We start from the raw sequence: 8,590 nt of genomic DNA on the forward strand, positions 1-8,590 counted from the left end.
TATATATATATATATACATATATATACACACACACACATATATATATGTATAAACATTTGATTTTAAGATTTTGAATTCCAGATTCATTCCCTACCTCCCTTATCACCCACTCTTACTGGGAAGACAAGCAATTCAGTATAGGTTGTATATGTGTAGCTATGAAAAACATTGCCATAGTAGATGTATTGTAAAAGACTGCCTATATTTCCCTCCCTCCTATCCCACCTCCCAGTTGTTTTATTCTCTACTTTGATCCCATCCCTTTTCAAAAGTGGGTGATTCCAACTTCCCTCCCCCCCAGACTGCCCTCCCTTCCATCATCCCCCCTCTCATCCGATTCCCCCCTACTCTCCTGTTGGGTGAGATACCCTATTTAGTGTGTATGTCGTTCCCTCCCTGAACCAAATTCAATGAGAATAAGGTTGACCCATTCCCTTTTGCCTTCCTGTTCTTCCCCTCCATTGTAACAGTTTTCCCTTGTCTCTTCTATATGAGATAGTTTACCCCATTCTGTCTCTCCTCATCTCCTCTCCTTATATTCCTCTCTCCCCTCTTAATTTATTTCACCTTTTAAGATCCTTCCTATCAAATTGGTCCTGTGCCCTCTGCCTATGTATACCTGTATACATATATACCCACATTCACATATGTATTCATATGCCCATATACCCTCCTATATAGACATATATATATATATATATATTTCTATTCTCTTCAACTATTTTCATACTGAGAAAAGTTTCATCAGTTACAATAATCATTTTTCCATGTAGGAATGTAAATAGTTCAACTTTGATACGTTCCTTATGATTTCTTTTCCCTGTTTACCTTCTCATTCTTCTCTTGCTTCTTGTATCTCAATGTCAAGTTTTCTAGTCAACTCCAGTTTTTTCATCGAGAATACTTCAGTCCTCTATTCCACTGAATGACCATATTTTCCCCTGAAAGATGGTACTCAGTTTTGCTGGGTATCAGTTTTGACCTCTGGAATATCATATTCCAAGCCCTTCCATCCCTCAATGTAGAAGCTGCCAGATCCTGAGTTATCCTGATTGTGTTTTCACAATACACAAATTGTTTCTTCCTGGCAGCTTGTAATATTCTCTCCTTGATCTGGGAATTTTGGAACCTGGCTATAATATTCCTAGGAGTTTTCTTTTTGGGATCTTTTTCAGGAGGTGATCAGTGGCTTCTTTCAACCTCTATTTTGCCCTCTGGTTCTAAAACATCAGGGCAGTTTTCCTTGAGAATTTCTTGGAGGATGATTTCTGGTTTCTTTCTTTGATCATAGCTTTTGGGTAGTCCAATAATTTTTAAATTATCTCTCCTGGATCTATTTTCTAGGTCAGTGGTTTTTCCCATGAGATATTTCACATTGCCTTCTATTCTTTGATTTGTTTGGATCTGTTTAACAGCATCTTGATTTCTCATAAAGTCACTAACTTCCATTTGCTCCAATCTAATTCTGAAAGAATGATTCTCCTTAGTGAACTTCTGAGATTTTTTTTCCATCTGGCAAATTTGGCTTAAGGCAATCTTCTCCTCATTGCTTTTTTGAGCCTCTTTTGCCATTTGAGTAGTCTATTTTTAAGGTATTATTTTCCTCAGTCAGGATGTTGACTCTCATTTCATAATTTTCTTGTATTGTTCTCATTTCTCTTCCCAATTTTTCCTCCACTTCTCTTATCTGCTTCTTAAGGTCCTCTATGGCCTGTAACCAGCTCATATTTTCCTTTGAAGCTTTTGGTGCAGGAGTTCTGACTTCACTGTCTTCCTCCTCTTCCATGCTTTGATCCTTTTTGTCCCCAAAATAGGAGTGTAAAGTTGGGCCGCTCTGTTTATTTTGTTTCCTTTGCCTGCTCCTGTCTCCCCTCAGTCACTTGACCCCTGGGCTTTTTGGCACAGTAGGACTCTGCCACCAGACAGGGGATCTTCATCTCAAACACTGGGGTTTTCTCAGCTGCTGAAGGGTTAGCGTTGGGTGCCCTCTTTGAAGCATCTACAAGCTCTGGCAAGCTGGTCACACACCCCAGGACCTCCACCCTGGACCGGAATCCAGATCCAAGCAGGTTAAAGCAAGAGCGATCACCCCTCAGACTGGTCACTTGGTCCCTCTATACTCTGCAGGAGCTGAAGGTGCCAGGTGGCGGAGGCCCACCCCAGTGCCTCAGCAGCTTCTCTGCCCAGGGGAAAAGGCCAACCACACTTCCACCTACTGGATCCCAAAGTCCACACTGCACTGACCTCCTGCTTTGTCCTTAGCATCTATGTGTTGATAATTCTGGAAACTGCCACAGCTGCTGGTGATCTGAAGTACCTACAGCCGGTGGTTGGTCAGGCCCACCCTGGGACTAAAACTCTGGCTTGCACAAGGTGCTGGGGTCAGCTCCCAGAGCAATGTGCTGGCTCCGGCTGTCCTCAGCGGGAGGTTAAATTCTCTGTGTCATTTTGTGGGTTCTGTGGCTCCAAAGTTTGTTCAGAGTCCCCTTTTACATGAATTGGGGGAGGTGGAAGCCAGAGCCCCACAGAAGTCCTGTTTCTATTCCACCATCTTGACTCCACCCCCCTTACTTTTCCCTATTTCCCTCTTTCTCCTATCATCTCCCTTTTCCTGACTCAGGGGTCCTAGTAAACTGGGTTCTGGACAAGCTGAACAACCCAATAACCACAAAGAAATAGCCTAGCATCTAGCTTTCTCACTGATGCCTAGCCTGCAGCTGACAGGGACCAGGTGTAGCTTTTATTTATTTTGAACATAGGAAATAAAACAACCATTGACAGGACATAGTTGAACTTTTTTAACAAAGATGATGGCACATGAAACTGCAAATCTATTATGTACAACTTGCTATTCCTAGTAAATATATAATAAAGTTACTGTGTAATTTTCTTTCTTCACTTCCCCAGCCCTACAGATGGATACCATCAGACACAAAAGTGTGTGTGTTTGTGTGTGTGTGTGTTCTTTCTCTGGATGCAGATCGTTTCTTCCTTCTTAGGTCCTTGGCAATTCATTTAGATACTTAAAATAGTGAAAATGACTTAGTCAGAGGTGTTCTTAAAGCACTGTTGCTGTTAGTGCATATGAGGATCTCCTGGTTCTGCTCACTTTTCTCTTCACTATATCCTGCAAATCTTCATTATTTCTTCGAGCACAGTAGTATTTCATAATCTCATAGCGCAGCTTGTCCAGCCATTCCCCAACCCAGAAAAAAACACCTGTAAAACTGTAGATATCATAAGTCTACATTATAGAACCCCAATGTGGATTCAAAGGGACAGTGGGTCACATTTCAAAGGTAATGAAGTGAAGAGATATTGCATATTAAACAATATAGAATGGATATATCATATTCCATATTATCCACAAGCATTTGGATTGAAAGAATGAATGGATTATTGAAAGAAGAGTGAAAGAAATTAAGTTCTAATAATTCATATCAACATTGGAAGAACAATTTGTTAACTGCTTTATGAAATTTGAATAATAGGCCATTAGGAGAAAGTACACCTCTAGCCAGAATGATGACCCCAAATCTGAAAATTAGAAAGCAACAAACACATGAGATTCCAAATATTGAGTATTGAACTTTGAGGTCAGATGCCCCAGCACCATATCCAGGAGCATCTGGTTTCTCAGGATATGATTTACATTGTTGGTTAAATAGAAGAGAAATAAGATCACTTAAGATGGAGGTCACTCCCTGTCCATCACTGTTATGTATCACCCTTACACCTGTCTTTGACCAAACTCTGAATGCCATTTCAAGAAATGGGGACCTCTTGGGGCAGGGGAGTGCTCCATGTCCAACTTCAGAAGGAAGTACACATTGGAAGAAGAGACCTTCTCCCCTTGCCCCAAGATTTTGAGCCCCATTTGTTTCAGGGGGGATGGTGTGATGCCTGTGCTCAAGCCCTGCCCTAAGATATTGTTTTAGGTGCTCATTTTCTGTTATCACTGTTACATTGTTGCAAAATTCTGTTAATAATGGTTACCCTAAACTCCCATGAACGTATGTCATGAAGTGTATCGTTAATGTATTTTTGCTTTGTAAGGGACTAAAAGATCTTGGGGCTGAATGGAGTAGTAATGAGAATTTGTAAATCTTCCCTGCCCTTTAATAGAACTAAGGGAATTCAAAGATCTCTGCTTTGAAGGCCTAGAAGGCCGAATGTAATCACATGGAGCCTGTGAAGGAAGGTGGTTGCTGAAGGGTGGAACAGAGCCCACAGGAAGCTGGAAGTCAGAATAGCTAGCAAAGTGGGAGAGACAGGATCCAGGCAAGCAGACAGTGAGCCTTGTGAGTGTTTGTTTGTGGGAAGGTTAAAGGGATGGTGTGGCTCCCTGCTGGGCTATGGTGTGTTAACTCTCTACGATGGATTTTGTGTTCTGGTGCTGCAATTTGGCTTTCTGTTTTGGGATTCAGTTTTCTGGTGTTGTAGTACCTACGTAATATTCATGGTGCCCATGATCACTCTAAATATACCTGCATGGCGATCAATCACAAAGTATAACAGACTTTCCACATAGAAGACAGAAGCTAAATATTTATTCAGACACCAGAAAGCTGAATTCCAAAACCAGTAAGCCGATTCCATCATAGTAGTAAAGAAGTTAATAAACCATAACAGCACAGAGAGCCACACCTTCCTTTAGCCTTCCCACAAACCAATATTTACTCACAAGCCTATTTGTCTCCCTTGGATGTGTGCTCTTCTCCCAACTGTCTAGCTTGCTCTGACTCCCAGCTTCCTGTGGATTCTGCTCCACCCTTCAGCCAGTCTTCCCACCACAGACTCCATGTGATTACATTCAGCCTATTGGAGGTAGGGTATATTTTCAAAGCAGGAAAGGTCTTCAAATTCCCATCACATTAGGCAAGCAGACAGCTAGACTTGTGAGTGTTTGTGGGAAGGCTAAAGGGATGACGTGACCCCCTGCTGTGTTATGGCATATTAACTTCTTTGTTGCTGTGATGGATTCAGTTTTCTGGTGTTGGGATTTGACTTTTTGGTATTGGTATTCAGTTTTCTGGTGTCTGTTTAAATGTTTTGATTCTGTCTTCTATATGGATAGTCTGTTATATTTTGTGATTCAGAACTGTACTGGCATCTTCATAGTTGGGGAGAGGGAGGGAGGGGGAGAGAGAGCACCAAAGCCATCTGACATGCAATAAAATAACTGGAAAACAACTGCCTAAGGAAGGAAGCCTGGGATGTTGATTGATTTGGCTATAAGGAAAGGGATGGTAGGGACAGAGTGAAAAGAGAACTTCAAAGAGGCATCTTAGACTAGAGGAGTCTCTCTGCTGACTTCCAGCAGATGAAGAATAGCAGGAACGGCTGCTCTCTGGCTCCATCTGCAGGGTCTAGGGTAGAGAAAGACCAGGCTAAGAATTCTAGATTGTCCAGAAAATAACCAATGTTTAGGGGCTGCAGGGAAATAGAACTGTTGGTGCCCTTTGGGTGATGCTATGAATTGGTTCAGTCATTCTGGAAAGCAGTTTGGGACTGTGCCTCCAAAGTGATCCTCTTATGTGTGATGTCTTTTTACCCTGCAGGAGCCCTTCTAGGTCTCGACCCCAAAGAGAGCAAAGAAAGAGTAAAAGATTTAACATACTTTATAACATATATTTACATATATATATATATATAAAACATATATACAAGGTTGATACATATATATATGTTATTGCAACTTTTTTAATGGTAAGAAACTGGAAAGTAAATCAGTGTGCACCCATTTCAGATTGGCTAAACATATTTGGTGTTGATGATGATAGAGATGCGTTCAGAGAAACCCAGAAAGCCTTGTATGCATTGATGTGTAGTGAAATCAATGGAGCCAGGAGAACAATTTTTACCAGAATATTGTAAAAATAAATAATTTTGAAAACCTCACGAATTCTGATAAACATGATGACTAACCTTGATTCCAGAAGCCCAACAATAGAGAATGCTATCCATGGCAGATGATGGATTAAAGATGCAGATTGAGACACATCTTTGGACATCTCCAATTTGGGAAATTTTTTTACCTTTATTACAAGGGTTTTGGTATTCTTTATATTCAGGGTAGGGGGATGAGTGAGGGGAGGAGGGAGAGGAGAAAAACAAATTCTAGATCATTGGAATAAGTTTTACTTTAAAATTTTAATTTAAATGATAATTGAAATATTTAATTTTTACAAGATAAAATCTATGACCATGTAACAAAGGGGTTACAAGGACTGGTGCACCATGAAATTGTGAGGTACAAGAATCCCAGAATGTAAAGAGAAAGACCCTCGAAGGCTTTATGGGTCTGACTAGCATACATTGGCAGAACTTGCTGAGAGAGATACTAGAGCCCCAATACTGATACTGAATACTGAAGGCCTTCTCCGTCTTGAAAGAGAGAAACACATGATGACTTCCTAAGCCAGCAGCCAAGGACAGAAAGAACCAATGAGACAGGAAGGATGGCTGCATTGCCTAGGCACCTCTGTCCCTGGCTCTCCATCCTGGACCACCAGTGAGCATTTCACTCACTCCTCTGCATGTGGGGCCAAATGCTACCTGGTGGCATTGTGCTTTACCTGGGAAACTCTCCAGTCTTTCCCAATGGAAAAAATTGGGAGGATATTATCTCACAGAAACAATTCAGACTTGTAAACAGATTGCTTTGGGTGGGATGGGGGCTGGGAAGAGGGGCAATTGGGGCTAACTATTTGACTTGCTTAGGGTCACACAAGTAGTAAGTGTCAAATGTCTGAGACTGAGTTTGAACTCAGGTCCTCCTGACTGAAGGGCTGGGGCTCTGTCCACTGTGCCACCTCCCTGCTCCAAAGAGCTCACTTTTAAGTAAGCTTAAAGGACCCACACTAATTCTTAGACGCTTTGCTCCTTGCTCTGTCCTCATAATCTGTCATTCCACAACGGCACTCTGCTTTCCTCATTCCGCCTGCCAGGATGCCCTCCAGCAACATCACTTGATTTGGCATTAATCACACTGGTTTCTATTTTCAACTCATTTTCCTACCTCAGTTTCTAAATAACTTAGTGTCCTCATTTCCAGCAGCTTCTCCACTCTTCCTAGGTCTCAATTACTAACTTATTCAAAGAATCCAACACAGAGTCAGAGTTGGAAGTCGCCTGAAGAATTGCCTAAATTTTGTCCAGCCTGACCCCCCCCCCATAGCCCTTTAATTATTCTCTTCTCTTTTACCAAATTCTATTCCTCTCACAAATTCATCCAGTGATTTTTTTTCTAACGTAAGTATTTTATCCCATGTTCTAATAAAGAATGTCAGAGTGTTTCATCCAACAGAACACAATGAAAATGTTGCTTTTCTGGATGGGTCAGTACACAAGGATTCCAAGTTTGATCTTGAACAGAAAAGTCGATGAGTCAATTTTCTTTTTTTTCTTGAGAGGGGAAGGTAGGGCTATTGAGGTTAAGTGACTTGCCCAAGGTCACACGGCTAGTTTGTGTGTGTGTGTGTGTGTTAAATGTCTGAGGTTGGATTTGAACTCAGGTCCTCCTGACTCCCGGGCCGGTGCTCTATTTACTATGCCACCGAGCTGCCCCAGTGAGTCAATTTTCAAGAAAAGCCGCATAGTGGGTCAGTCTGGCTAATTGTTGTTGGTTGGGGATTGATGGAAGTGAAGCAGGTTCTGATAAAGGAAACATCCAGGGAGCCAGGCTTCTTGGGTATCGCCATCCTCGTGCTGGAGTCAGCCTGCCATCCTTGCTCCAAGACACCTTTCACTGCCTCTTCTACAGGAAGTCCCACAAATACCATGAGATCATGGGCGATGATTGAGGAACCAGTGCAAAGGCTCTTCTTGTGGCATCTCAGAGAGCTTCCATGATGGGCTGAATGGTCTTGGACCACTGATGTGAGCTGATGGTTGTGCAGATGCCTGGGAAATCTCTCTGCCAGACTCTCTGTCCTACTGACCAGATTCCCCCAAGTTCAGAATTTGTAGATTTTATAGCAGGAAGAATTATTTTCCAAAGATATTGGGTATGATTCACGTCATTGTGCAGCAGGTACAGGGCCAGCAGATGCCCGTAGACTGGAGGCCTGTGAGGAAACAAGCATGTGAGACCCCAAGGCCCCAGCCACCCGGTCACCGCCAGCCCCCCCATACAGCGTGGCCAGTGTTGGCACACAGTAGGTGCCTACAAAATGGCTGGGGGGGGCATTCAGTGGTTTTTATTGTGTCTTGGGAAATATCTAGCTTTTTGTTTGCTGTCGCTGCTTTTCCATCCCTTTTTCCTTTGTTCTGGGTGCCTGAGCTCCTCCTCCTCCCATCTGAACTACTGACATCTTTAGCCTTCCTGCTACTTCAGTCAGCAAGCCTTGCATCCCAGCTCCTTTGAATCTAAAATAATGGTTGCCTATTATGATAGACTTCTTTTTTTTTTTGCAGGGGGAAAGGCAAGACCACTGGGGTTAAGTGACTTGCCTAAGGTCACACAACTGGTAAGTGTGTCGAGTGTCTGAGGCCAGATTTAAACTTAGATCCTCCTGACTCCAGGAAGAGTGCTCTATTCACTGCACCCCCTGGCTGCTCCTAGACCTCTTCTTGTAGTTCACATTT

The 8,590-nt window shown here is 42.5% G+C and overlaps 1 pseudogene; it reads right to left on the reverse strand.

Annotated features, from left to right (window-relative positions):
• Positions 1–7,577: 7,577 nt before the first annotated feature.
• LOC138173845 (COP9 signalosome complex subunit 8 pseudogene) lies at positions 7,578–8,135 on the reverse strand (annotated as a pseudogene).
• Between the last annotated feature and the right edge of the window lie 455 nt (positions 8,136–8,590).

The sequence above is a fragment of the Petaurus breviceps genome, unplaced genomic scaffold (genome assembly GCF_028583685.1).
Source record: "Petaurus breviceps papuanus isolate PSGF00001 unplaced genomic scaffold, PetGlider_PUasm1.0 654, whole genome shotgun sequence".
In the NCBI taxonomy this organism is placed as follows: domain Eukaryota; kingdom Metazoa; phylum Chordata; class Mammalia; order Diprotodontia; family Petauridae; genus Petaurus; species Petaurus breviceps.